Raw genomic sequence first — 27,365 nt, forward strand, 5'->3', positions numbered from 1 at the left:
CCTGGACCGACTGGACTCCCCCTGCTTTGCCATCAGGTGTGGACAGAGAATACACAGTTACACTCTTGCCTGGAATATTCTTTCTTCTTTCCCTATCTGCTCCCCTCCCTCATTCTCATCGGACTTTTTCTAAAAAAGGTCTGAAATTGAGCAAATCTTTGACCAGAATAAAAACAGGAGCTCTCAACCCAGGGATAAATCTCATACAGAATGATTTTTTTTTTCTTGTTGTATGATACAGAACATATCATTGAGCCTCTTTCATTACCTGCTTTCAGCTAAGCAAGGTGGAAAACGTACCATAAAGAACTAAAAATCAACGAGGAGCTGATATCCAGTCAGGTCTCTCTAGTATAGTTGCACTAGCTGCTAAGCTATTGAAATGTTTCTCTGAAGGTAGTTTCTGGTTTTGTTTTGTTTTTTCCAAAGGTTTCTTGATTGATTTCAGTAATCACTACACCCAATGTGGAGCTCAAACTCACAACCCCAAGATCAAGAGTCACGTGCTCCACCCATCAAGCCATCTAGGCGCGCTCCCTCCAACAAAGGTACTTTTTAAAAAGCCTGGTAAATTGGCACTTCTCTGACCTCCTCCGAAAATTCCCCCAGCATCACCCACACCTCCCAGGATCCAACCAGTCAAGGTCTAGCTGCTGAACTAGAGGAGGCCCAGGAACCTGCTCAGCACAAGACCACATCCTTTCTGATGGGTTGATGTGAGGACATTGGACAGGGCTGCAAAAATCATCATCACCATCATCATTACCATCAACATCATCATCATCATCACTTGATAAATCAGAAAAATAAAAAGAAGCATCAGCACTTTGAGCCAAATCACAGTGAGCCAGAACCCAGCAAGGTAGTTGCTACATCGTTGAATTGCCCTGAAACCCTGGGTCACAAAGTCATTTCCACACAACCACAAAAGCTTTTCTTTAAACATGTCACCCCCCCCACACTCAGGAACATTCGACTACCCCCTATTTCCTGTTGCATTTTTGTTTTTAGCTTCTTCTCCTGCTCCCTCCACCTATTCCCCTGTGGGTCTTAGACTGAACCCCTGCTGTTGCTCCCACACTGGCCCCCCTCAGCCCCATCCCTGAGCCTTGCTCTGTCCTTCTTGGGTCTCCAGTGTCCTCCCAAAGCCTTCAAAGTAAAGTTCATGTGCAGCTTCTCCAAGAAGCTTTGCCCTGTCACTCAGTGTTCCCTGGGTCCTTTTTCTTTTGAGTCCCTACAGCACCTACAATTTGGCTAATATAAGCTTACCCTCCCTTGTACTGTGTTTCTCTCATTTCGTGCATGTTGATCACTTTTCCTCAATTATACCAAAAGGTCAAGAACCAATCCTTGGCTGCCTTCTAGAACCCCTGCCCCTCCTCCCCGAGCCCTGGTAAAAAGCTAACAACTTAGAAATGACATGGTAACTGCTGTCTTCCGAGGCAATGCTTAAAAATCCAACTTCATCAGTCTGCAGAGGGCCCCTGGCTGAAATGCTTCCATGGCATTGGGGCTAATTTTGCAAGACACAGTAAGACACAGTGGGCATTTTCCACATCCGAGAACATACTCATTCACGTTGCTTAATCCCCGCCCCAACATCATGAACTGCTCAAAGATTTTAAAACCCCAGTGGCTACAGAAACCACCAGCTCTGGTGACAGTCTTTGCCTAAAGCAGAAAAAATATGTGCATAAACTCACTGGCTGCATAACTGGTTCGGGGGAGAAAGACAAGATCTGCCTTTTCCATTCCTGACAAAATAATTAGTACCTCATTCCCACCTTCCCATCAAGAAGGGGGAAGGGAGCAAAGGAGGCTGACTTTCTTGCCTTCTTTTTTTTAAGCCACAGAGCCTCAGAAAAGGAAAGGTTTCCCCCCTGTAGCCAAGAAAATTAGACCAAAGACTGCCTGTGTGTCTCCCCCTTAGGGAAGGGCTTGTGTTTATTCTCAGCGAGTCTGAGACCATGAAAAGGATGACTGACCCGGTTAAGTTCAAGTTGATGACCTCAAAATGTCCCACAATAATAAAAAGAGCTTACCTTCAAGACAACAAATCATTAAAGGAAAGGTGGGGGAGGAGTAAGGACAGCAGGAAGTAAATGTGGTCCCATTACAGGGGTCCTTAGAAATGGAGAAAGTCACTAGGGGAGATCCTAGCACATCAGTGAGCTGCATCTGAGGAATCTGAGAAGCTTGCTAAAAGTCAGACACCAAGCCCCACCCCGGGGATTCTGACCCAACAGGTCTGAAGGAGGCTCAGAAACCAGCATTTTTCACAAGTTCTCCAGAACACAGCTCCTAGAAATACTATACTAACAAAAGGAAAAATACAAAGATCTGGAAGTTCGGTGTTACAGAGAACCCTGAGGTAGTGAGGGAATTTAGGTGACCTGCAGGGAGGTATGAACAAAATGATTGACATATTCACAGACACATCGGGCGGATTTCCGGCGTGAAGGCACCTGCGTGAACACACGGCCAAACCCAGCATTCCAGTGCTTTCTCTCCAGAAGCTGTCACGATCGGCAGCAGAGCCCTGCTGTGCCAGCTGCTGGACACCGCGCGTGTCACCATTGCACGGATACGTGAAACCAACCGAGTATCAGCCAAAAGAGATCTCAAAAACATTCAGAGTCTCTCTTTGTAAAAATGACAGCTATGCGGAGCAGAATTTACATGACTTTCAAAGGAGCTTTTGTTTCTTTTCATCCTTGCTTTGGCTGAAACATTGGGTGATTTATGAGAAGTCAGAGAGAACAGCGTATGTGACAATGTTTCCGTCTGAAAACCGGGAGTAGATCTCTTGGCATACGGGCTGCTCTCCTCTGTTCTCCATGTTTGAAGTGAGTCCAGCCCCCCGGAGCCATGCTATTTCGTTCACTAAGAAATCAGAAATTGTTCTTTGACTCGCCCCACAACCTGGTCCTCCCCATGATGGAGCTGTCCCAGTGCATGCCGTCCTTCCCACACTCCTCAGTTATGTCCTCCCCCAGCTCTTCGGCCCCTACTTTGATCTGACCCACCCTTAATCACCATGGGTCTGGTTATCTAAACATCCCTAGGCTTTGGAGAAATTACACGACAGAAGCCAAATAGATAAATAAACTCTGATCTTAGACCTCAACTAGATGATGCTTATGACTCCCATGGGGATGTTTATCTTGGAGAAGTGCAACTTCAGATCTGGGTTCATTATTTGTGGAGGCGGCCAGATCAGTCCATGGTAAGGCTATGGGGAAAAGGATGAGTGCGGACAGTTCTAGTCCAGTGCTCAGGTTGGACAGGCCCAATAAATAGCATCTCCCCTACTTGCCTGAGTTCTGGTCCAACTGAGAAATGAGACAAAAACCTGTCCTTGGTGGGACACTAAATTATCACCTTGATCACTGTTATTACTGATAACCTGATGGTAAAGGAGGTGACTTTTAAAGATTTTATGTATTTGTATTTATTTGTCAGAGAGAAAGAGAGCACAAGCTGGGGGTTGGGGGTAGCAGAGAGAAGGAGAAGCAGGCTCCCTGCTAAGCAAGAAGCCTGATGCGGGACTCAATCCCAGGACCCAGGGATCATGACCTGAGCCAAAGGCAGACACTTAACCAACTGAGTCACCCAGGCGTCCAGAGTATGTGACTTTTAAAAGGAACAAATGGGCTTCCCCGGCCCAGATCCTAGAATTATCCAGGTTTCACCAGTCAGTCACTGAAAGAGACTCTCCTAGTTTTAGCACTGAAAGTCCCACATCCCAGGAAACCCCACAGCCTGAGCAAACTGGGATGATGGGTCACCCCAGATGGGGCAGGGTGCTGTTGGCAGACTGCTCCCAACAACATGGCGGAGAAGATCAGTTGGCACTTCCCATGGGCAGTTCCTTCTCCTGAGGAAGGAAAAAGGAAGGCCAAGGCTATGGTGCCCAATTTCTCCTTCCAACCTCACCAATCAAATTAAGTCACCAGAGGAAAAGAACGTTCAATTAATTGGTCCCTCAAACCATAGAATGAAACATCTGGAGTAAGAAAAATACATGCTTTCTAACACCAGATATAATAAATAAGACCAAGGCAAATTAACACTCAGCAATCTAAGAAGACCTAATTGAAAGTGAACTATTGGGGTGCCTGGGTGGCTCAGTGGGTTAAGCCTCTGCCTTCGGCTCAAGTCATGATCTTAGGGTCCTGGGATCGAGTCCCGCATCAGGCTCTCTGCTCAGCGGGGAGCCTGCTTCCCCTTCTCTCTTTGCCTGCTCTTCTGCCTACTTGCTCTCTTTCTCTCTCTCTCTCTCTCTCTCTCTCTCTCTCTCTGTCAAATAAATAAATAATTTTTTTTTAAAGTGAACTATGAACTCACATGAAGAGAAACACAACTCTGAGTTTCATACAATTCAACTTTAGCTCTAAAAGGTACTGCTGACTAATAATGGTAATGTTTAATAAAGCTTACGTGATGTAAAGATGGCCTGTGGTTAATGAGACCATGGAACTGACTCCTGCCATTGATTTGTGAGCCCAATATGAGACTTTCTGCGCAAGCATTCAGGGTCCACTGTGTGGCCAGTCAGAGCACTCTTTCCATCCTGCCATGGTTACCAGAAATGCTCCCTGTTGTCGTGATCGCTCTGAATGAGGACAGCCACGATGTGGGGGGAGGATCCTCGACAGACCTGGGATGGACAAGCGGTGTGCATGAGAAACACCTATCTCAGTTTTATACAATCACAGCTGGGATGTGCTTATTATCGTACCATAACCAAGCCTATCCTGACTGATACAACTTGTCCTGGCAGCTACCTAAATCATGACTAGAAACAAGGCTAGAGGGAGATGTGAATGCTGATTGCTTCTCTGACCTAGGATTTCAGGCCTTTAATTTCTGCCCCTTTATACTTTTTTTATACTTCCAAGTTTGTTTTATGGAGCTTTTTAAATTTGTGATTTAAAAATTTCAACAAAAACAGATGCCTTTAGACTACCTGTTTTTAAAAAAATACAGTGGAAAGCTTTAAAAGCATTCTATCCTTGTTTATATGCAAACCATATGTCACGATGCTACTTTGAATCTGAATTTTCATTCTTATTTAAATTCACTTCAAAATTCTGTTCTGTGTCTCTCGTATGAAGAAATACCTTCCAAAAAACTTCCTGAGAGCTCTATAAAACATAAAATGCTTTGGTTGCTAAGGAATGCTAAAGCTACTTAGCTAGTTAAGTGTACTGTCCAAAATATTCCCATCAATTCCCAACCTGAAGAGGAATTCAGACATGTTTTACTTTTTTTTTTTTTTAAGATTTTATTTATTTATTCGACAGACAGAGATCACAAGTAGGCAGAGATACAGGCAGAAAAAGCGAGGAAGAAGCAGGTTCCCTGCTGAGCAGAGAGCCCAATGCGGGGCTGGATCCCAGGACCCTGGGATCATGACATGAGCCGAAGGCAGAGGCCTTAACCCACTGAGCCACCCAGGCACCCCTGTTTTACTTTCTTATAAGGGCACCAAGAAATCTACATTTTAAAAGAATAAGTGACAGGAAGTACATGCTTCCCATCATTAGACACCTTCTATCCACTGTTCTCTTTCTCCTTTTTTTTTTTTGAGAGAGTGAGTGTGAGCTGTGGGGAGGAGCAGAGGGAGGAGGAGAGAGAAAGAATCTTAAGCAGGCTCCACACTCAGCACAGAGCCTGATTCAGAGTTCAGTCTCACGACCCTGAGCTCATGACCTGAGCCAAACCAAGAGTCAGATGCTTAGCTGACTGAACCACCCAGGCACTCCATTTTTTCTCTTCTTTTTTTCTTTTTTGTCTTTTTTTTTTTTTTTTTTTTTTTACTCTATATGGGAAGATCGATGTTAGCTGAACCTATTGTGGTAATCATTTCATACTGTGTAAGGTTCCCCAACTTAGGATGGCTTAACTTAAATTTTTTTTTATTTCACGATGTTGCATTCGGTCTAAACTGCACTTTGAATTTTGAATCTGGATCTTCTCCCAGGCTAACGATATACCTTCAGTAGGACCCTCTCTCCTGATGCTGGGCAGTGGCAGCGAGCCACATCTCCCAGGCAGCCACACAATCACAATGGCCAACAACCGATATAGTGACAACCATTCGGTACCCAGACAACCACTCTGCTTCTTACTTGCAGTCCAGTATTCAATAAATTACATGGGCCATTCAGCATTGTATTCCAAAATAGACTTTGTGTGAGATGATTTTACCCAAATGTAGACTAATGTGAGTGTTCTGAGCACTTTTAAGGTGGCTTTGGCTGATCTATATAACATAAGGCAGGTTAGGTGTATTACATGGACTTCTGATTTACAATATTTTCTTTTTTTTTTTTAAGTTTTGATTTTTTTTAAAGATTTTATTTATTTATTTGACAGACAGGGATCACAGTAGGCAGAGAGGCAGGCAGAGAGAGAGAGAGGAGGAAGCAGGCTCCCCGCTGAGAAGAGAGCCTGATGTGGGTCTCCATCCCAGGACCCTGGGATCATGACCTGAGCTGAAGGCAGAGGCTTTAACCCACTGAGCCACCCAGGCACCCCTGATTTACAATATTTTCAATTTACAATGGGTTCATCGGGGCATAAACCCATCATAAATCGAGGAAAATCTGTACGTGTAAGTCCAACCATCATGCTGAGCATCTCCCTCTTTTTGTCATGTGATATGTACGAGGACAGAGAAGGAGAAAGAGAGGTAGCTCTGAAGAGCGGAAACTACAATTTTGAGTAGTTGCTCAAGAGCAGACTGCTCAAAAAGGTGGTGACCAGGGTCATTTCAAAGATCTCAACAAAGCCACATGGCAAGTAAGAAGGAAGCTGCTGAAAGTATCCTACTACTGACCACTGTACACGTATCTTTCTTAAGAAGAGTACTGAGTCTTCGATGATCCGTGGCCATATTAATTTATTTTCCTAATTGAGCTATAACTGACATGTAACATGGTATTAATTTTAGGTGTACAACCTAATGATTGCATATACATGCAAATATATCAAATGATGACCACATGATCATAGTAAGTTAACATCTATCTTTTAAGATCTACTTTCTGAACAACTTCCAAATGTAGGATACGGCTCTATTCCTGCCGGGGCCACGCTGTCTGTTACGGCCCCAGGACTCATTCAAGCAGATACTAGAAGGCATTTCGTTTTCTAAGTCTCAGTCGTTTCTCTCCCCTCTCTCCCTCAGATCCTCTGCAGTCGTTCTCTCAAATCCACTCTACCCTCTAGAACCTGGGAGCCAACATTCCTTCCTCAAGTGTGAGAGCAGCTTTTGCTTCCAAGAGCAGATAACTCGGTAGAGGTGCATAATTAGAAAAAGGTGACCAGAGAAAGCTTTGATGAGGAAGCCCCCGTTCACCTTCAAGGAAGCAGACAGTGCAGGCCACGAGGGATGCCTCCTTTGACATCCCAGAGAACTAGATTTAGCTCTATGGCTAATAGATGAATGTGTGATGCATTTCAGGCCAGTGAGAAACCATACTGAGCCTCATTTTTCCCACCTGTAAAAATAACACAGTACCCACCCCATTTTTAGACTGTGTAGATGAAAAACAATAATGCAGGGGCACCTGTGTGGCTTAGTCAGTTAAGCGTCTGCCTTCGGCTCCAGCCCTGATCTCAGGGTCCTGGGATCGAGCCCCACATCAGAGGCTCCCTGCTCAGCAGGGAGTCTGATTCTCTCTGCCCCTCCCCCTGCTTGTGCTTACGTGCACATTCCCTCTTTCTGACAAATAAATAAAATCTTTATTTAAAAAATTAAAAATAAAAATAAAAACAATAATGTACATAAAATGCTTAGCACAATGCCTAGAACACAATTAAGTGTCTAGTATACATTAACAGCTACCTCCTATCTCTTCAAAAGCTGTCCCATAACATTAATGTTTAACTACAGGTGTCCATGAGACATTATCTGCGAAGATTGTCGTCGCCACGCTGTGTATGCCTTTTTTAAGTTTTTTTGTTTGATTGTTTGTTTAAGAGGAAAAATGAGTCTGCCATTTTCTCAAATCATACTGTGACTGTTTTTCAGTTTGAATCCCATAGGTGTGTCTGAGCACCACTGTTTCTGGGTGGCAGAATCCAAAACTACAACCTGCCTTCCTTCCATGCTCTCTTCCAGCCTTCCTCCTTTCTCTTTTCCCTTTTGTTCTTTTGTTTGCACAGTGACAAACACCATACTTCTTAAAAAACTGAAAATGAAATCGCAGTGAAAGCAAGCTTCCAAGTGTTTGAACGCATCTGAGAGCAATTTGGGGTGGAGGGGGCGGCTCGGATGTTGTAAGCATTCTTTTTTTCTTTTTTAAAGTTTTTTTCATTCTATGTATCCGGATTCTTCCTAAAGAATAGATTTGCTAAAAACTAACATGGCGGCCCAGCCCCCTCTAACTCTCACAACTTTCCAGTGATTCAGGCAGAACTGACTAGCTTGGACACACAATGCAAACTGCACCTTCACCGTTTATTTCAACACTTTTTTATTGAGCACTCGGGTGATCCATGCAAAAAAGATTTGTGAAGTGTTGGTCCTCCTGACAGAGACACAGCTCCCTCTAGTACATAGTGACTTAAGAAGCCTGTTGTTACCTGACAGACAAGAGGGAAAATGTCCCGGGACCGGCTGAGCTGAGGGAGAGGTTTCACTCCTGGAACGTGGGACATGCCAATTTATCTCTGGACCAAAAAGCCTTACCACTTAAAAACGTCAAATAAGGAGCAGAGAGACACTGTGTGGCTGGAGGCAAGCTTTCCTAACTTATACTTAGACAATCCATACAGCCATAATCATTCAAGAAGATTCTCTTTCCAGTTTCATCTTCCTCTCTCCTACCTAGAAATTCATAGAACACCAGAGCTACAAGGCACCTCAGAGCTTGACCACCGAAAACACCATTATCCGTGGTAGTAGGAGCACTGGTGATAGGGTCTTATACCATGATAACCTGACTGATGACTTTGGTTTGACTGACCAAGTGTTCTCCAGAAAGGATGTTCTTCACAGCCAAACATGGCCTCTGGGCAGCACACAATAGTGTGCATGGTTGTGACCAGATTTAGCCAATAGCAAAGAGCCTTTTGCTTTCTTTAACTTGTGTGGCCATACCAGAGGTAAATTGTGATTTCTAGGAGTCATTTTTAAATACTTAACAAATCTCATGGATCTGTGAGCATCTTAGAGTCCACAGCAAACATCGTTTACTGGTAGAAGTCTGTCATTTGATGGGTAAGCCAATTACCTAAGGTCACACAGCTAGTAAGAAAGTCCGGCCCTCGTCCCTCATCTAGTGACCTTTCTGCTGTACCACATCCACACAGGAAAGAATGAATACTCAAACAAAACACCAAACTGAAGAAGCAGCCAATTTCAAATGGATGCACAGAGGTGTTCCAACACCCATCAGTCAATCCTTGGAGAATTTTTTGAATAGCAAAATAACCCTAGAGAAACAGACCATCAGTGAAGGCTTGCCTGGAGGCATGCCAGAAATTTCTGAGGAAACAGACCTAGCACAGCTCACCTTTAACTGGCCTGACCCCTGACAGTCCGGGATGGTGGACTCCGGAACTCTGCTTTGCTGTTACCAAACCTAACACAGCATGTTGGCCAGAGTGCCTACAGATGTTCGGACAACTCCAGCCACCTCTACGTTCTCTGTGTCCTTGCCCCTGTTGTGACCCTCCTCAAAGGACCAATGCTCCAATACCCAGCCAAGCCTGCAGGAAGCAGTTAGTCCGGTCCAAAACAAACTTTGTAGCAGCTCATTAACCTTTCCGTATCAGTCCAGGGTAATCTGGATTCACCCAAAGTGAGATATGGGGGTGGACAGGGGAATACTCAATATTTTCAAACTCAATACTTTCATCCTCCGGATACGTTTTCAAAGCCTACCACCAGTCAGACCCCCTCGACAGGAAGCTCTTTAGAAAGCCCATGCAAATTTATATGTAAGTACTTCTTTTGTGTGTGGGGGGAGGAGCATGCCTTCTGTATTTGTAGGGTCTTTTGGGTTTGGGTTTTTGACAGAAGGGAAGGGAGAGAAGCAGAAAGGAAATGGAGAAAGGCCTTGAAGGAGCCCAGAAACATAAACATGGTTGGTTGTGTCTTAAGATAAACAGGAACTGACTTCTATGATGCTTGTAAACAGTGACCCAGGCTGGGATCAGTCTGTGTCTGTGATTATGATTAAATGAGGTGTCAAGTTTGGCCTCAGTCTGGATATTGAAAAGTGATTCTTCATACAACTCAGTAGCAAGAAAACAAACAATCCGATTCAAAAATGGACAGAGGAACCGAATGGGTATTTTTCCGAAGAAGACATACACATGGCCAACAGACGCATGCACTGATACTCTGCTTCACTCATCAGCAGGGCAAGGAAATCAAAACACAATGAGCTATCGTCTCACACCTGGTAGAATGGCTGTCATCAAAAAGACAAGAGAAATTGTTGGCCAGCATGTGGGGAAAAGAGAGCCCTTGTGCCTTGCTGGTGGGAAGGTACATTGGTGCAGCCACGATGGAAAATATGGAAGGGCTTAAAAAATATTTAAATACAATTTCATATAATCCAACAATCCCACTTCTGGATATATATCCAAAGAAAATGAAAACAGGATATTGAAAATCTATCTGCACTCCCATGTCCACTGCAGCATTAATCCCAACAGCCAAGATATAGAAACCGCCTAGGTATCCATCAACAGACGAATGGGTAAGGATGTGAAATATACATACACACACGATGGGACATATTCAACCATGAAAAGGAGATATCTAATCCACCCTATTGATTCTGTTTCTCTGAAGAACCCTCTACTCCTTCCCAAAGCAAAATCAAACACACTACTTTTCCAAGACTGCCTTGCAACACGGCTACAGGCCTGTGACCAGTCAGAGCCACACAAGACTGGGACGCAGAGGGGTAGGATTATGAGCAATACTATATAGAGAGAGATGATAGATAGATATAGATATAGATATCTTTATACATTTACTTCCCCAAATGTATGCATAGTGCCTTTGTAACATGATTTTTAAGTAGTATTTAATAATAGGTTGCTCTAAGTCTTATTACACTCCAAGGAATTGGCTGTGAACTGCTCTGACCCAGGAAAGAGCTTTGGGATCAATTAGCCTTACTCCATGCAGACAGGAGCCCCCCTCCCAGGCCGCACTTCCAGGACCAGCCCCCACCCTCACCCACAGAGACTCTTCCTCACCCCGAGTTCCCTGAGACAGAGGACAAACCGCCACCTCCTCTCCCCAACACTCTGCTTCAGATGGTCTTGAAAACAGCTTTCATTAGGGTCTGGAGATTTCTCTCCAACTTAGACATCCTTGCTTCCTTCAGCAATTTCTTAAGTGTCTTCCCACAAGCCAGTTCCCCTCAGATTCACCAAGGTCAAATTCCTTCCTAAATTGTGGCATCCATGAATGGCTCAAATATTCAAAACCAGGATAGAGCATCTCATTCTTGATCTTACATTGACCATCAAACATATCTTACTTTTCTTTTCTTTTCTTTCTTACCTTTTCTTTTCTTCCTGCCCTTTCTGCCCTTTTCTTTCTTTCTTTTTTTTTTTAAGATTGTATTTATTTATTTGACAGAGAGAGATCACAAGTAGGCAGAGAGGCAGACAGAGAGAGAGTGGGGAAGCAGGCTCCCTGCTGAGCAGAGAACCTGTTGTGGGGCTCCATCCCAGGACCCCGGGATGATGACCTGAGTCGAAGGCAGAGGCTTTAACCCACTGAGCCACCCAGGCGCCCCTGCCCTTTTCTTTCTATGAGGATCTCAAACAATCTAAAACATAAAAATATAGATGATGGATGGGTGGATAGATAGGGAGAAAGACAGACAGACAGACAGACAGCTGGACAGACAGGTATAAAATTCAAAGATAAGGCACTGATCCTACCAACTGTGAAGAGGTATGACAGCAAGCTTCATTTTCCCATCCCAAACTCTAGGACCTTCTGCTTAGGTGTAGCCCTTACTTCAGAACAATCTCTGGCTCTCATCCATAAAAAAACTCATCCTCTCTTCTCAACAAACATATCTACCAGGAGATTCCTTTCCTGGAGTTTGGCTCTATTTTCCAAGGTGACCGCTCTTATTAAGTAAATCCCAAATTCAACCAACATGCCTATGTCAACAATAGTTTTCTATGCCCTAATCCAAGAGTATTTGCATTTTAACAGAGAATAATACCTTCACCCATGAGTCACACAGAGCTGGCAGACTGTGGAGGTGAAGAGGAAATTAGCAATAACTCTGAAAAAAGTTGAGTATTGTAATCTTCATGTGACAGATTTTTACAAGTTAGACCATGAGAATTTTAGAGATGTTGTTGGCGGTCAAGCCACTTGTGAGTGGAGAACAGAGGTCCGGATGACTGACTCTACACTGCATCGCCCTGCTCTCCTGGTCAGTCACAGGCCCAGCCTCCAGATCCTTCTGCCTCTGCCTGCCCTCATTAGCAGACTCCCCTTTCTCCAAACATAGTGGCCAAGTTGCTTCCCTGCCTTCCCTCCTCCCAAACTGAAGGCTGCTCTCAATTCCTCTTTTCAGACAAAAGGGGTAAATACCAGTAGATATTATCTGTCCAGGAGGGTGTCCATGAAAGAGACTGAAATGATCAATAATACGCCTCCAAAGTCCATTTTGAATATCAGGCTGGCTCAAGGGAGAATTCCTCTGAAATCACATCAAGTTTTCCCCCTTCCACTGAAGCGTGCTTGTCAAATTGCCTAACAATTAAGAATGGAGAACAATGTTAAGTTCTACGAGGGCTGTCTCTCTGTCAGTTCCTGGAGTCCCAGCACTTACCACACTGGCAAGCACATAGTAAGACCTCACTAAACACTTGCTGAACAATAAATAAACATCCAATGCCAACCACACTGTGAAGTGTTCTAGAGGCCAGCCATGGAATGCCAAAGCTCCCCTGTATCATGACACTGAACTTCCCAGGAAGGCGAGAACTGAGGCAAAGGAAAATCCATGTAAATCTCTGCTCCAAACTTGACTTACACCACTGATGATAGAAAAGAAAGGTTAGAAAATCCTTGTTAAGCACTGGGACTCATTCACACGGCCAACACATACTGAAAGCCTTGCACAAGACTGGCCCTGTGAGGAGACGGAGGGTCCCAGGATGCATAACATACAGACTCTACACCCAAGAAGCTCACACTCTACTCTGTGACACAGACATGTTAAAAGATCATCATATGTGTCAAAGTCAAGTGGAACTCCTCCTCCCCCATACCATGGAGAGAACATTCTGAAACGAAGGAAAATCTAATGAAACCCACAGCCAACTGGTCGACACTTAAGGGCACTGGTAGCTACCACGGTAGAATATTGCTTAACACACTAATGGTAGGTTTTGTTGTTTGGCAACAGAGTGGAGAAGGAAGAGACCTTCCTCAAAAAAGCTCAACTGTGTTGCTGACCTTGGCAGGGTGAGCCCAACTGGGGCAGGGAGATTACACTGAAATGTGAACACCAGCTTCCATTCTTATTTTGAGAATAAGAGCCTCCCTCCACTCATACAAAAGGTAGCAATGAAAAACTGGGACAACTTCATCCCCATCCAGCCCAAGCAAGAAGCACTTAGATGTGCAAAGCTTGGGAAGGGGGGACAACACTCCCTGTTGGGGGGCAGGACCTTGAGAGAGGATGGGAACATAGCTGAGGGAACATTAATAGGGCAAAGGAGGAAAAAATTGGCTGGCAAATAGGCAGCAGCCACACAGGACATCCTCCTTGCAAAGGCCTCCATTTTTAACACCCTTCCCAGGCATGCGCAAGGAAGCACACAAACTAGACACAGACACCATCTCCATTCAGTTTGCCCTATCCTGTTCCTTTCGACAGCTATGCTATCTCTCAGTAAAGGCTTTCTCGTCTTCTGCAGTGTCGGGCCTGAAGAAGACGGAAGAAGCTCTGGGAAGATGCAGGAAGTGCTCCCCAGCTCTGCCTTTTCAATGTTTGGGTCCCCCTGGAGCCTATCCAAAGGCAGAGGCTTAACCCACTGAGCCACCCAGGTGCCCCAGTTCATGGGCATTTTTGAAAGTTCCTCCCATCTGACTCTCACATTTCCTGGTTCTCCCTCTCTCTGCCTCTCCTCATGGTGCTCCAGTCCTGACCTCGTTTTGCCCACTACATCCAACAGACTTGGCAACTGGCTCACTAACTTCTCCCCACCTTTAAGCACTGCCCTCATCCCAGAGATAACCCTCTTGGCATCCTGGCTTTGTGGTCCCCAGGTTGATCCCCCACTGGAACTGCTCCACTGCGTGAATCTTAGCCTCTTAGACTCCGGGGCCCCCTCACTGCACTCCTTGCTCTCTTTCCCTTCTCTGGTCTCTTACGACATTCTCGAAGTGATGAGTAAGCACAGCTTTGAAGTCAAACAATGCTATTAAGGGCTTAACAAACATTTAAGCCATTTTTCTAAATAGCCCAGGTATACCCTATTTTAGCTTTTTATATCTTGACATTACCTTTTATTTGGCAGACTGTCATCCACTTCTCGCCATCACCGTTGGCTCCTTCTTCCTGCCCTTAGGGTAAGCTCATCCGGCAAACCCCCAACATCCCAACCAGGCACGTTCCCCAAGATTGCAGAGATAACTAACAATTCACAACCGGGAACATATGCCATTCCAAACGTATGGTTTCCAGTCTCAGCTGAACTGCTGGGTCTGCTCAGATATGCTGTTACCTGCCCCCCACCACCACCCACCCCCCACCCCCAACCAGCTTTTAGGCCCCAGTCTGCCCTAAGGATCCCAGCTTTAGCACTCTGCTTAAACTGTCTCCCCAGCCATCTTCACTCTAACAACATGCCTTGGACCCTTAGTTCACAGAGAAAACAGATGTCCTCTGGTGGGAGATCTCTCAGTTTCCCTAATGTGTCTGTGCCTACACCCACCCTTCCTTCTCTGGACCGTTCTCCTCAGAAGAAACCATCCATGCACCTCTGCTTTAGATCCTACCCATGCAACACTCATTCCCTCTCTTTTCTCTGGATCTTCCATCTCTCACTCCTTCACTTCAGATTTTGGCTTATAAATGAGTCTCTGCCATCTTTAAAAAAAAAGTCTCCATGACTCAAGATCCCACTTCCTGGTGATGGTCTTCACAACCTATTGTGTGACAAATACTCCTCGATTTCCATTCTTTTTTTTTTTAGTCAAAAAAAGCATAACTTTAAGGTATCAAACAAGGCTACAAAGCTTAACAAAATTTTTGAATATTTTTCTGTATTCCCCATTTTTCTTTTTTCTTTTTTTTTTAAGATTTATTTATTTGAGAAGGGATGGGCAGAGGGAAAGGGAAAGAAAGAGTTTTGAGCAGACTCCCCACTGAGCACGGAGCCTTACTCAGGGCTTGATCTCACCACCTTGAGATCATGACCTCAGCTGAAATCCAGGCTCGGGTGCTTACCTGACTGAGCCACCCAGGCACCCCAGCAATCCCCATTTTTCTAAATAGTGTGGTATACTCTCATTTAACCTTTTTTTTAAAGATTTTATTTATTTATTTGACAGAGATCACAAGCAGGCAGAGAGGCAGGCAGAGAGGAAGCAGGCTCCCTGCTGAGCAGAGAGCCCGATGTGGGGCTCGATCCCAGGACCCCAAGATCATGACCTGAGCCGAAGGCAGAGGCTTTAACCCACTGAGCCACCCAGGTGCATCTCTCATTTAACTTTTTATATTTTGATATTATCTTTGACCTTCCTACTGTGGAAGAGGAAGATTCACTCCCCTTTACCAACCCCGCCCCCTCTCCCACCAGGCCACAAATGTCACTTCCCTTCCTTCCATGGTCCCCATATGTGACATCATGATTAGTGGGGAAATTATTATGCAACATTTACATTAATATGTCTATAAGTTTTTCACACATTTGTAAACTATGATTATGTTTTTCATTTTTCTTCAACATTTGTATGTATCTATCTCTAATTCAGCCCCATGCTTCCCAAGAGAAAGTAAAATTCCTCTCAATCCAGTGAAACACATTGGGAAATCTACGCCTTGCTATTTACTCTAAGAGAATCCCGGATGGAAGGATCGCACTCCAGGCCACTGTCTGGGCCTCCCTTCATCATTATCCTGGCTAATTTCCTTGCCTTCCCTCAGTTTTATCCTCCCTGACTCCTAGACTTGACGTCTTCCTATTTCTTGTTTACATCTTAGTTTGGGTGGAGCACATCCTACAGTAACACTATCGAAAAGGCTGCAGAAAGGAACATTTTTTGAGACCTGTCTTTACTCTTGAGAGTGATGTTCTCAGGACTATGGTTCTAGATTCGAAATCATTTTCCCTCAGGTTGTTGAAGGCACTGCTACACCATCTAAATTCTTGAGAAGTCTTATGCCCTCTGTATGAGACAGGCTTTCTTCCTCTCTGAGAGCCTCTGCAAACTTCTGTGACCCATAGAGTCCTGACATTTCACAGTCGTGTGTCTTGGGTGACAACTGCTTTACATCAGTTATGCTCACGGGGCCCCTTTAAACTAGAAATGCAAAACTTCAGAAGCTTTGGAAATTTTGTTCCCACTTTTTTTTCCTATAATGAAAACCCCTCTACTTTTTTATCACTTTCCGTAGCTCCTAATAGTCAGGTCCAAAGACCTGTGGACTGATCTTTAATTTCCCCCATCTCTTCTATTTTCCACAATTTTCTCCATTAGTTCTATGTTCTGGAAGCTGTCCTCAACATTGTCTACAGACTTTTATAAGTTCTGCAATTATACTGTAATTGTCAAAGGCCTTTTTCCATTCTCTGAATGTTTATCTAACTCTCCATTCTTTTTTCATAGATCTATTTCCCCTTATATCTTGACAGCACTGATCATTGTACTTTGAATTTTTATTATGTCCCTTACATTGTTTCTATTTTTTTTTTTTTCATGTTCTTGTCAGGGTCTCCATCTTATACACTTTAATCTTGCCTCAAACCATTGGTGACTCTTGTCTTCTTCTTTTCATACCTAATGGTGAGGAACTCCATATTAGAAGTTTTTCATGCATGGGCAGGGCTAACGGCCTGATTTTGAGGAGGGACTTGGATCTCTCCTGTTTGATCTATTCTGTCTGGGGCAGACCAACTTTCCCAGAACACAATCTCTGGTCTCCTTAGCTTCCTACCTGCATTGACTGGGCTTGGCGGCTGAGGGACTATGAGAACCTCACAGTTCAGTGTGCAGAGTTTCACTTCGTGCCCACTTTCAGCACATCACCTAAACGCCAGAATACATCTCTGATCCTGGGGAAAGAGTGAGAGGAAGCAGGTAGAGGGGAAGTTGCCCGGCTGCCCGAAGACAGAGTGAACATGAGTGTCTATGCATTCTTCATGCAAACTTACCCCGAGACTTTCTGCGTAGGCCCCTTCCTGGTGCCTCAGCTTTTAGAAGGACCTGTTGCCTCTGATTCCTAAGCTTTTCAGGACTTGCACAGTGAGAAAAGGTGCGTTCCTTATTGATTTCAGCCCTACAGACAGTAAAGTGTTAGCTTTCTCTGAAAGAGAGGAAGGCGAGGCAGGAGAGAAGAAGAGGGAATGGAAGGAGGAAAGAAGGGAGGGAGGGAAGTAAGGAAACATTTACTGAACAACTATTATACACTAGAACCTGTCTGAGCTGGGCTCTTTACATAAAGAAACATACTTTAATCCCAACCACAATGATCTCAAGAGGGCGCTGGTATCATCATTCACATGGTACCATTGAGGAAACCCGGTTCAGAGGTATGAGCTAACCAGGCCAAGGGCCAACCATTAGTAAACACCAGCATTCAAACTCAAGGATCTGCAGTCTGCACGATCTGCGCTCCCTTCCCCTACCTCCTGCTAAGACATATCCAAGAACTGGGGTCTACAGGCCACCTCCCCAGTCACACAGTGTAGGCACGTCCCTCTCTCCCTTCCATCCTCTGGGTCCCCTAAAGCCCTGTGCCTTCTAGGTTAGTGGGCAGAGTATTTTACATTCTCACTGGATGGGGCCCAAGGCGCTGTGTTCTCAGCTGCTTGGGCTGAGATCTGAAGCCCAGACCCAGCCACTGACGTCACTCAACATGCCCTCCACTTCCACCAGGCCGTTTATGCTGGCACGGCCCGAGAGCAAGGTTGGCGGGAAGGGGATCAGCCCAAACAGGATTAATAAGAGGCAGCTGGGCTTTAAAAGCCTTCTTGACAATGTAAAGAAACTAAGTCAGATGTTTTTGGAAAAGATTTCTGAATAACTGTGTCCAGCTCCCCATCTCTTTCTAGTGCCACTCTCCGCTTCCTCCCCTCACACCTGAACCAAGGGGCTCAGTTGCTTTTTCCAGCATCATAGGTGATAACCCCATGGGCTCAGGTCAGACGTGGGCCTACGGGAGTTGGTGTCGAGGGCTCTGTCACACCCAGGGTGAAACATTTAGGCAGACCTTCACCCAGCTCAGCCCTCCAGTGCCCTGGGTGCCTCACTCACTGTGCCCTAGTCCCGGCCCTGCCCAGGAAAGAGTTGGTTAAAGGTCTGGGGAAAGTGGGCACAGAGGGTGGGCAGGGATCAGCCCCTTTGTGGATTGGCCTAAAAGCCACACTGGGTACCACAGCAGAGGCGTGCATTACTGAGACAAACCGTAACCTCTGAGTGCTAGGAGAATCACAACTAAAAGCTAAGATTGACCAGGCACCTACTAGGCAACATGTTAGCTTCTTCCATATGCTTTTCTCCTCATAGTTCATCAAGCCTTGCCTAGGCTATCTTCTCCTCAAGCCCTTTCAAATCTTTCCCATCGACAAAGGAAAGGTCTTACCTACCTCCTTTGTGAAGCCTTCCCTGGCCAAGTCCTTCCTCAGGACTGGGACCTACTAGTATTTCTGCCCATCCAGTCTACCTTAATCATTTGATTGACATTGAGGGCAATCTGCCATTTACATTAGTCCATCACTCCCATGGAAGACGCCATGAAGGAAAGTTCCTGCTGAATTCCAAGCTAAGACACCTTCCCTCATGAAGAACTAGCATTTTCTTTCTTTTCTGATAATGAGATCATTGTAACTGCTCATGTTTTCTTCTTTGCCCACTGAGAAGCTCCAAGCACAAGGATGGTTTAACTTGGGTTAGGAAATCTGGGGGAGGTCTCTGCTCTAAAAGGAAGTGACATGTAAGCTGAGACCTACAGGAAGAAAAAAAAATAGCCAGATGAAGACTGAGGGGAACATCATTCCATTTTGAAAAAGCAGCATGTGCTAAGGTCCTGAGGCAGAAAAGAACCCAAAGTTCAGAGTGACTAGAACCTGCTAAGGAAAGAAGAGGATGGTACTAGTGAAAGTATAATGAGTTGTAGACCCTCCAAGACAGCTGAGCCCATTTTTGCAGGCCCGTTGGGTATGTCAAGAAGTCCAGATTTTAGTCCAACCACACTGGGAAACACTGGAAGGGTTCTATGAGCAGCCATGACATGACTAATTCATCTTTTAGAATTATTTCTGTAGCGGTGCTGTGGAAAATTCACCGGAAAGAGACCAAAGCAGAAACAGAACACCAGTAAAAAAGCTACTGCAGGTTGGAGGGTAGGAGATGATGGTGCCCTGGCCTGGATGCATGAGTGGGCGTGAAAGTAGGTGAATGGAATCGGGACATATTTTGGAGCCAGAATCAACAGAATGTTTAGGGTATATAATGCACTGTAAGGAATGGCTTTGGAGCCAGGAAGAACTGGAGCTAAGAAGCAGCTTTGCCACTTAACCCCATGTGATCTTACAGCACGCCACTTAGCCTCTCCAAGCCTCACACTACTCACCTGTAAAATGGGCATAATACCTCCCTCAAAGGACAGAAGAGAACCTAAGAAAGAAGATGTGGTAGAAGAGCTTCTGGCCTCCTCAGTGATCTGCAGAGGATCTGTCTCTAGATCTTGCAGTCAACCACACCCAAGGACGGGAGGTTTGCCTCTGCTCTGAGAAAGTGGGAGCACAGGCCATCACCCCACTGGCTCAAAAGGCACGTCTCCTTGTCACTCTTCCCTTCCCCTGGTTCATTATCTCAGAATCTCTACTGTCTGAACTTAGACTTTCAGAAGCTACAGTGCCCCCAAAAGGGCCCTGGGTGGGGGCAGAGCAGAATAACGGTAAGAAAGGAAAGTTTGGGAAGGCAGCTTGGGAAGGCAGGGGCATCCGAAGCAAAAGAAGGCACATACATTTGGTAATTTTTCTTGCTCCCAACACCACCCCCCAACCCCGTTCTCCTTCCCTTTCGTTCTTTTTCCTCCTCTGCCCCTCTCCTCTCTTCTCTCATCTCCCTTACAGTCAGTGGCCTCTGAAGCCCCCTGTCCCCAGCACAGGGACTCAGGACTAAGAAAGTCCGGCACTGACTAGTCTCCACCCTACTTTCCTCATCACTGGGCTCACAGCCAAGGTCAGTCAATATATGATCTGGAGAGAAGGGAGCCTCCAAGCTCTCTTTCACTCTCCCCTCTGGGAACCTAAGAAGCTCAATTTCCCCGGCTTTCCCAGCACATTTTCCACCAGCTTAGGGCCACTGGCCACAGGAGGCAGCAGCTTCAGTGCACCAGGCCCAAGCGGTTGCATAACTCCCGGCCAGGCTCCCAGAAGCCTCACAAAGCCATGCTTCCAAAATAACCCCAGTGAATGAGCCCAAATAATAACGTTGAAATTGTATCGGGCCTGCCGTGCCCAGAAGACTCACACAGGACGGGAGGGGAGCTCACCGGACCAGGCTGCCGACACTCGATATCTTCTCACCACCACGGGGCGATTAGAAAGGGATTAGGATTAGGCGGACAGGGGGCAACTCCAGTGCACGAGGCGGGAGCGCGACCGCGCAATGGCTAGAGGGTCCCACAAAGCTCTGTGCCCTGCCACGCGGCCCCGCGGCTCACAGTCTGGATGCCTGGGTTGGCCTGCCTCTGTGTCACACAACCTTAGGCCACAGCTCCTCCAATCACCTCTACTCGGAGCGTGAAGACACCGAGGCTCAGAGCTGTCCCGCAGCCTGTGAGTGTCCACCTGGCGCTGGGACCTGACTAGTTGTTGATCTCCAGGCCCAAGCCGCGGGCGGGGACGGCATTTTCCATGCACGGATTTTCAAGTCCCTTCATTCTAGTCGGAACCATAATTTCAGAGCCGGAAGAGCAGGGAAAACACACCAGGAAGGGAGTGGCAAGCCCCGAGGAGCACTGGAAGGAAATCACATGCTCTGGAGGGGGGTCTCCCAGCGAAGCGGGAAGGTCCGCTCTGCCCTTTGCCCTTCTGACCCCAGGTGCTCTGTGCACACCCACCTCCCTTCCTGCTTCTGTTGAGAACATTGAGGGCATTGGCTAGGAACGCTCTTGGGGTCCGTTACAAAGTTACCTAGGTCATCCCAACACCACCACTGGCTTTCTTGCCGTCCTCCAGTGCCCAGTGCACGCCCCCTGCTTAATCCAGGCTCACCCAGCAAAAGGGCACTCCAGATCCTGGTCTCCTTTCATTTTTCTAGTTTCCAACTCCGCATCACCCTCTCAGCCTCTAACCTTGCCTGTGAGTTATTTAAAAGACCATTTCAAGGGACACCTAGGTGGCTCAGTCTGAGGTTTAAGCATCTGCCGTCAGCTCAGGTCATGATGCCAGGGTCCTGGGATCCAGCCCAGTTGGGACTCCCTGCTCAGCAGGAAGCCTGCTTCTCCCTCTGCCTCTGCAGCTCTCTCGTGCTCTCTCTCTTTCTCAAATAAAATTTAAAACATCATTTCACAACCTCAGGGTTCATCCGCAGATGAATGGATAAATAAAATGTCTCCAGTAACGGGGAGATTCCTAAAGGCCAGAGCCTTACCAGTCTCTGAGCCTGGTGCCTAGCAGAGTCGTAGATACTCACTAGGAAAGCAATGTTCCCACTAGTCACCTCTCTCCTGTGAAAATCAGAGGGAAAGAGGAAAAACAGAGAGCAAGTGTGGTACAGGATTTATGAGGGAAGGAAGGAGGAAGGAAAAAAGGGAAGGAGAGAAGGAAGAAGAAAAGGAAAGAGAGAAAGGACTAGAAAGGAAGGGAGGAGGGAAACAAGTGAAAGAGGGGGAAGACTGCAGTGAGGGCTTGTCTATGGAGCTAGCTGCTTGAAGATTTGCTTCCGTTGAGTCTAACAAATCCTTCCAGTGCCAGCCCGTGCCTACCAGGCTATCTGATTCCAGCAGTTTGATTCATTCCTTATTTTGAGGGGCAGCCAAATATCTCCCCACTTCTCTTAGTAGGCAAGAACTGGGACAGATCTTGTTGCAGAAAGAGAGACACTCAAGAGTCATCTTCGTCTGTAATTAACTATCCAATTAAATCCAGGCACTCAGCCATCCATCCAAACCGGGGCTGAAGGTTGTAATCCACCAGGCATTTTGTGAACTTGCAGCAGCTCAGACCAGCAGCTGTACTGCATTTAGGGTTTTGTTTTGGTTTGTTTTGTTTTCCTTTTTCTTTTTCCTTTTTTGGGGGTGGGGGGTGGTGGTTGTTTTTAAAGAGGGGAGAGAAGAAGGGGAAACCGGGTAGGTAGATGCTGAGTGATCAGAGTGTCCCTGAGGATGCTAAGCATCAGGGGGAAATTACCTTCCTGATGACTCAGAAACAGGAAGCGGTGACCCAGAGGCATCCCACGAAGGGGAGGCATGCACATATGCGATGACATCGCTTCCTATTTTTATGAGTGTGGGGTACAGGAGAGTGGAAAAAGGAGGGGGACGAAGAACAATCCAGGGCTCGGACAGTGGGTCTCCTGTGTGTCTTTGCTCACATCCTCACATTCCTGCACTTGGGACACGGGTCGGCGCTCAGGACAGCTTCCTCTTTCACCCTCGGGCTCTGACTGAGAAAAAAGAAGCTAACAAAATTCATTTCAAGCTCTTCTGACCAAGGACGGAACCAGATTAGCAGGCAGGTACCCTCAATCCCGCAGGTGGCGCCACGCTGATGATGGAAATTGTCTTAGCAGCAGAAGGAACCGTGATCTGAAAACCCCATGCCCACACTCTATCACTTGGGCAAGAGGGGTGCTGCAATGAACAGCCAGCAACCTGGTGCCCAGTGAAGACGGGGCGGGGGGGATGCCAGAATGTGCAGGAAAGCATTCAGAACTTCACCAGAAAGTCCAGCAGGTTTGGGGGGTGGAGAGCAGTAGCATGACTGTAGAGCTAAGTCTAATGAGACTTTGGGACTAGGAGAAAACTGAGGGCCAGAAGCCCCTTCTTGGTCTTCTTTCCCCAAAGAGGGAAAAAAAGATCACGGACCTGGTCCACGTAAATGGGCCAGTCCTTTCCCCCCATAAGACCAAGCAAAGGAACAGCCCTGCCTCTCAGTCTTTGCCAGGGTGCCTCCCTCCTTGCTTTGCTGACACAGTGGACACTGTCCCAAGAATGCCCTCCCTCTGTAGAGAAGCTGCTCTGTTCGTGCCTTCTTATCCCGCACCCCAGGAAGCCCTGGGTGGGGAGCCCCAGCAGAAAGCAGATGGGCAGATGACCCAGCTGGAAGTTAGTGGAATGTAATTGACCGTCATGCAGGACAATGGACATCCCCCCGCCCTTCCAGTTCTTTCTGCGGGAGTTCGGGCTGCAACCTGCAGCGGGGGAGGGGAACAAGTGTAAATTTTGTGAAAGTTGATAGACCAAGAGAACAGAGCACATCAAGTCTGCCAGCACGTCCAGAGGAGCCTGACCCTGGGTTTGCCCACATCTGTCTTTCTCTCCTGCCTCTTCTAGGGGAAACCAACCCACCATAATGCTTAGCCAGCCTCCTGTGTGAGCAAATCTGTGTCGACCAACTGTATAGAAAGACCAGTAATCTACAATTAAATGGCTGTGTACACGTGTGTATCCCCAAAAGCCACTGTAGAGGGAAGTGGAAAAGGAAGAGTCATAGTCCAAAGTCTTATCTTTGGAAGGGATTGAAGAAAGCCTGTCCAATGAGTTCTCTGTCTAGGAAAGTCTTGTCCTAGGGAATCGTATTGTCCCCCTAGCAGCTGGGGTCCAGGACTCGCTGTGCAGTGGAAAGCACTCAACAGGACAAACGTCAGAAGAAGGGAAATAATTCCATGGGTACAATCAGAGGTGTCACCTCTTCTGGTCCCCACATTAACTCCATGCAGAAACTGAAGTACAGAGAAGCTGGGTAACTAGCCCCAGACCTCAGAACTAGTCGCCAGTGGACACAAGGCTTGACCTAAGATCCCACCATGCCACTTCTCCAGTGTACTCTGTTATCTCTGAAGACAAAGTGACAGAGCTGAAGTTTCCGGGGTAATATACGAGGTGCCATGGCAACCTTCCGTGACAAACGCCTCTCTCTGCTCCTGTCAGAGAACCTGAAATTGGAATTCTGCATAGTTATTGCTGGTGGTCTTAGAAAAAGATTTTCTAGGTTTCACTCAGTTGGTCATCACAGAGCAATTGTGCTTCGGCCACTTGACCCCCCCCCCAAAAAAAAAAAAATTTTTGTTTTAATCCTTAATCTGTAGAGACCAAAAAGTAGATTAGTGGTTGCCTCGGGCTGGGGATGGGCGGAGTGGGGAATGACTGCTAATGGGTATAGGGTTTCTTTGGGAGTCCGGAGAGTATTCCAGACTTAGACTGTGGGAATAGTTGCTCAACTCTGCACACATAATAAATCCCACTGACTTATATGCTTCCAATGTGAACTATATCTCAATAATGGGTATATATCTCAAAAAGATAGAACCTATCTTTAGCAGGAGTTTAAAAGGTAATTGTAGTAAGAAGACATCTAGAGATTTTTCTAGAGAAAAATCCACTTTTCCAAGTTGGATTTCCACGTTGGGGGAACATGAGCATGGGAGTGTGGAAGGTGTGAACGTGGGAAGGAAGCATGTCTAGGAAATGGTGAGCCAACTAATGACACCCTCTTCGGCACACACACAGAGTGGTGACTTACAACGCTGTGTTAGCTACCTATTGCTGGGTAAGAAATACCTCTGAACTTGGTAGCTTACGACAATAGCAACCATTTCATTGTTCACAAGTCTGCAATCTATTCCAGGTTTCAGAGGATGGCTTATCACCACTCCACAATCAGCTCATGGTTCTACCAGGCCTGGAAAATCCAAGATGGCCTCATGCCTAGTCTGTCACTTTAGCCAGGACGACAGCCGCTAGCCAGAAGCTAGATATCCCTCTCCCCCTCCTCATACTTCATACTCCAGATTCCAAGAAGAATCTTCACCTAGAGGAAGCTGGCCCAGGCCTTCTTGTATGGCATTCAAGACAGCAAGAGAGTGGAAGAAAATGCTACAAGGACTCTCGTGGCCCAGGCCCAGAACCTGCTCAACATTGCAGCCACAGAATTTTATTTGTGCAAGCAAGTCATATGGTCCATCTAGACTCAGTGAGGGAAGGGCCCACACCAGGTGTGCATTCACGGAAGCCCCCACTGGGTATCTATCCCAAATACCAAATAGAAAGCCATACACTTTTGCTTTGGAAGAGCTTACTGTCCTAGGACCTGACAAGGCTGAAAGGTATTTAAAGGGGAAATATGTCTAGGAATAGAAGCCTGGGGACAGAGCATAGAGACCATTGAATATGAAGCTGAGGAGTCCGGATTTCATCCAAGAGTCCTTAATTAAAGTGCAAAAATTCCCAAGGAGAAGTGATATTTTAAGCCTTTACGAGCCAGCATCTTAGAAGAAATTGATTCATGTATGTGAGCTAGACAGACTAGAACCCTAGGTCTATCTAAGAAGTCAGATAAATTGCAAGGACTGTGTGCTCCCATCAACTAGCTCGGACACCACCACCACTTTAGAGAGGAATATGATTTCCATGTAGGTGAGGTTTCCATGCCTGCATCCCAGGGCAGGACACACGCCACAGATGCTAAGGAAGGGTTCTATTCGCCCTTCAGCTTTCTTTCCCTCTTCAGTTGTCCTACCCATCCTTCCTCAAGGTCTGTGTGCATGGCCACATCAGTGGGCTATAAAATGCTAAGGCTGGAACCACAGCTTTGAGACTGAAATAAAGAAAAACAAAGGCAATCAGCAGAGAATTCTTTGGACTATAACACAGAAATTAACAGCAAAGAGAAAACTAAAACCACTGATCCAGCTCAACTGATTACTTGGGTGACTACTGCTCTCCTCTGCCCTCCCTCTTGCCACTTCACAGTTCACTTCTCTAAAACCCAGGGTGATGCTCAGGCCCCACAGTTCTCCTGAGGACCGACTTCCCCTGTAGATGACTACTTACAGCCTGGGGCGGGGGGTTGAACAAAGCCATAAAACGCCACCAATAACACCTGACAAATTGCACCGAGAGCTGCAGCCCACCCATTTTTCCCTCTGGGCTGCCGAACTTTGCCCCTCCAGAGATGCTGAGGTCACTCTACAGTGATTTCCTCAACGTCAAGCAATTCCTGAGGACAATTAAGGTGCCAGTAAGTTGGCTGGAGTACACATGAATGCGTATCAGCAAAGTACAGTGAACATCTTCTCTACTAAGAGATTGCTCCCAGATCTCCATGTTGGATCAAGAGTGTCCTGTTCAGATAGGCGGCCAGCGGTCCTCAGCACTTCTGACCAAGCGTACCTTCCCTTCCCTCCCGCTTCCCACCTCGGTGCTTCCTTCCACCAACTGGCATCCCCCCAAGTCTTCACCAACCCCCCAAGATGTCCATAGTTTTCCACCAAAACAGCCCCCCGTTGACATTTTCTGCCCCTATTACACAAAGTTTACCTACATTCTGAAATCATCTTCTCACCTTCACTATTAAAATTCTGATTCCCAGATCCATGTGCTTTCAGCTAGCCCTGGGTGTGAATGAACACATTTGTGAGGAGAAGACTCCAGAAAATACAAAGACATGAATATGAGCTGGGGGCACGCCAGACACTTTGGAGGACAGGCAACGGAGGCATTTGGAGGCTTGTAATGGATTGCGACCTCCAGAGACTTCTCTTATCCAAAGAAAAGTTGAAACAGGGAGAAGAAGGGGTGAGGAAGGGTTATGGACCCCTCCCAAGCCACCCCCGCCATTCCTCTGTAAATATCAACCACCTTCCGTGCACATGGGATTACCGACCATACAGTCATGCGACCAAGAATGGGAGCCACGTGCCCCACGCATAAACAAGTCGTACAGTGCATTCCTATTCTAAACCATTTTGAAATACACAGAGGTGAGGATTATTTCCAGTCGAAATCATCTCCGACGTCACTTACCAAGTCTGGCAACCGTAACTTTCCACTGAGACAACTGGTGCTAACGTGGGCCTGGGGGGCCACAGTGAAATGCCAGCAGCTTCAAAAGAAGGAAAAAAGGGGAAAGCGAAAAAAGGAAGAAAGAAAGAAAAGAAACACTCACACTTGACA

The sequence above is a fragment of the Lontra canadensis genome, unplaced genomic scaffold (assembly GCF_010015895.1).
Source record: "Lontra canadensis isolate GAN:19392208 unplaced genomic scaffold, GSC_riverotter_1.0 scaffold10, whole genome shotgun sequence".
In the NCBI taxonomy this organism is placed as follows: Eukaryota; Metazoa; Chordata; class Mammalia; order Carnivora; family Mustelidae; genus Lontra; species Lontra canadensis.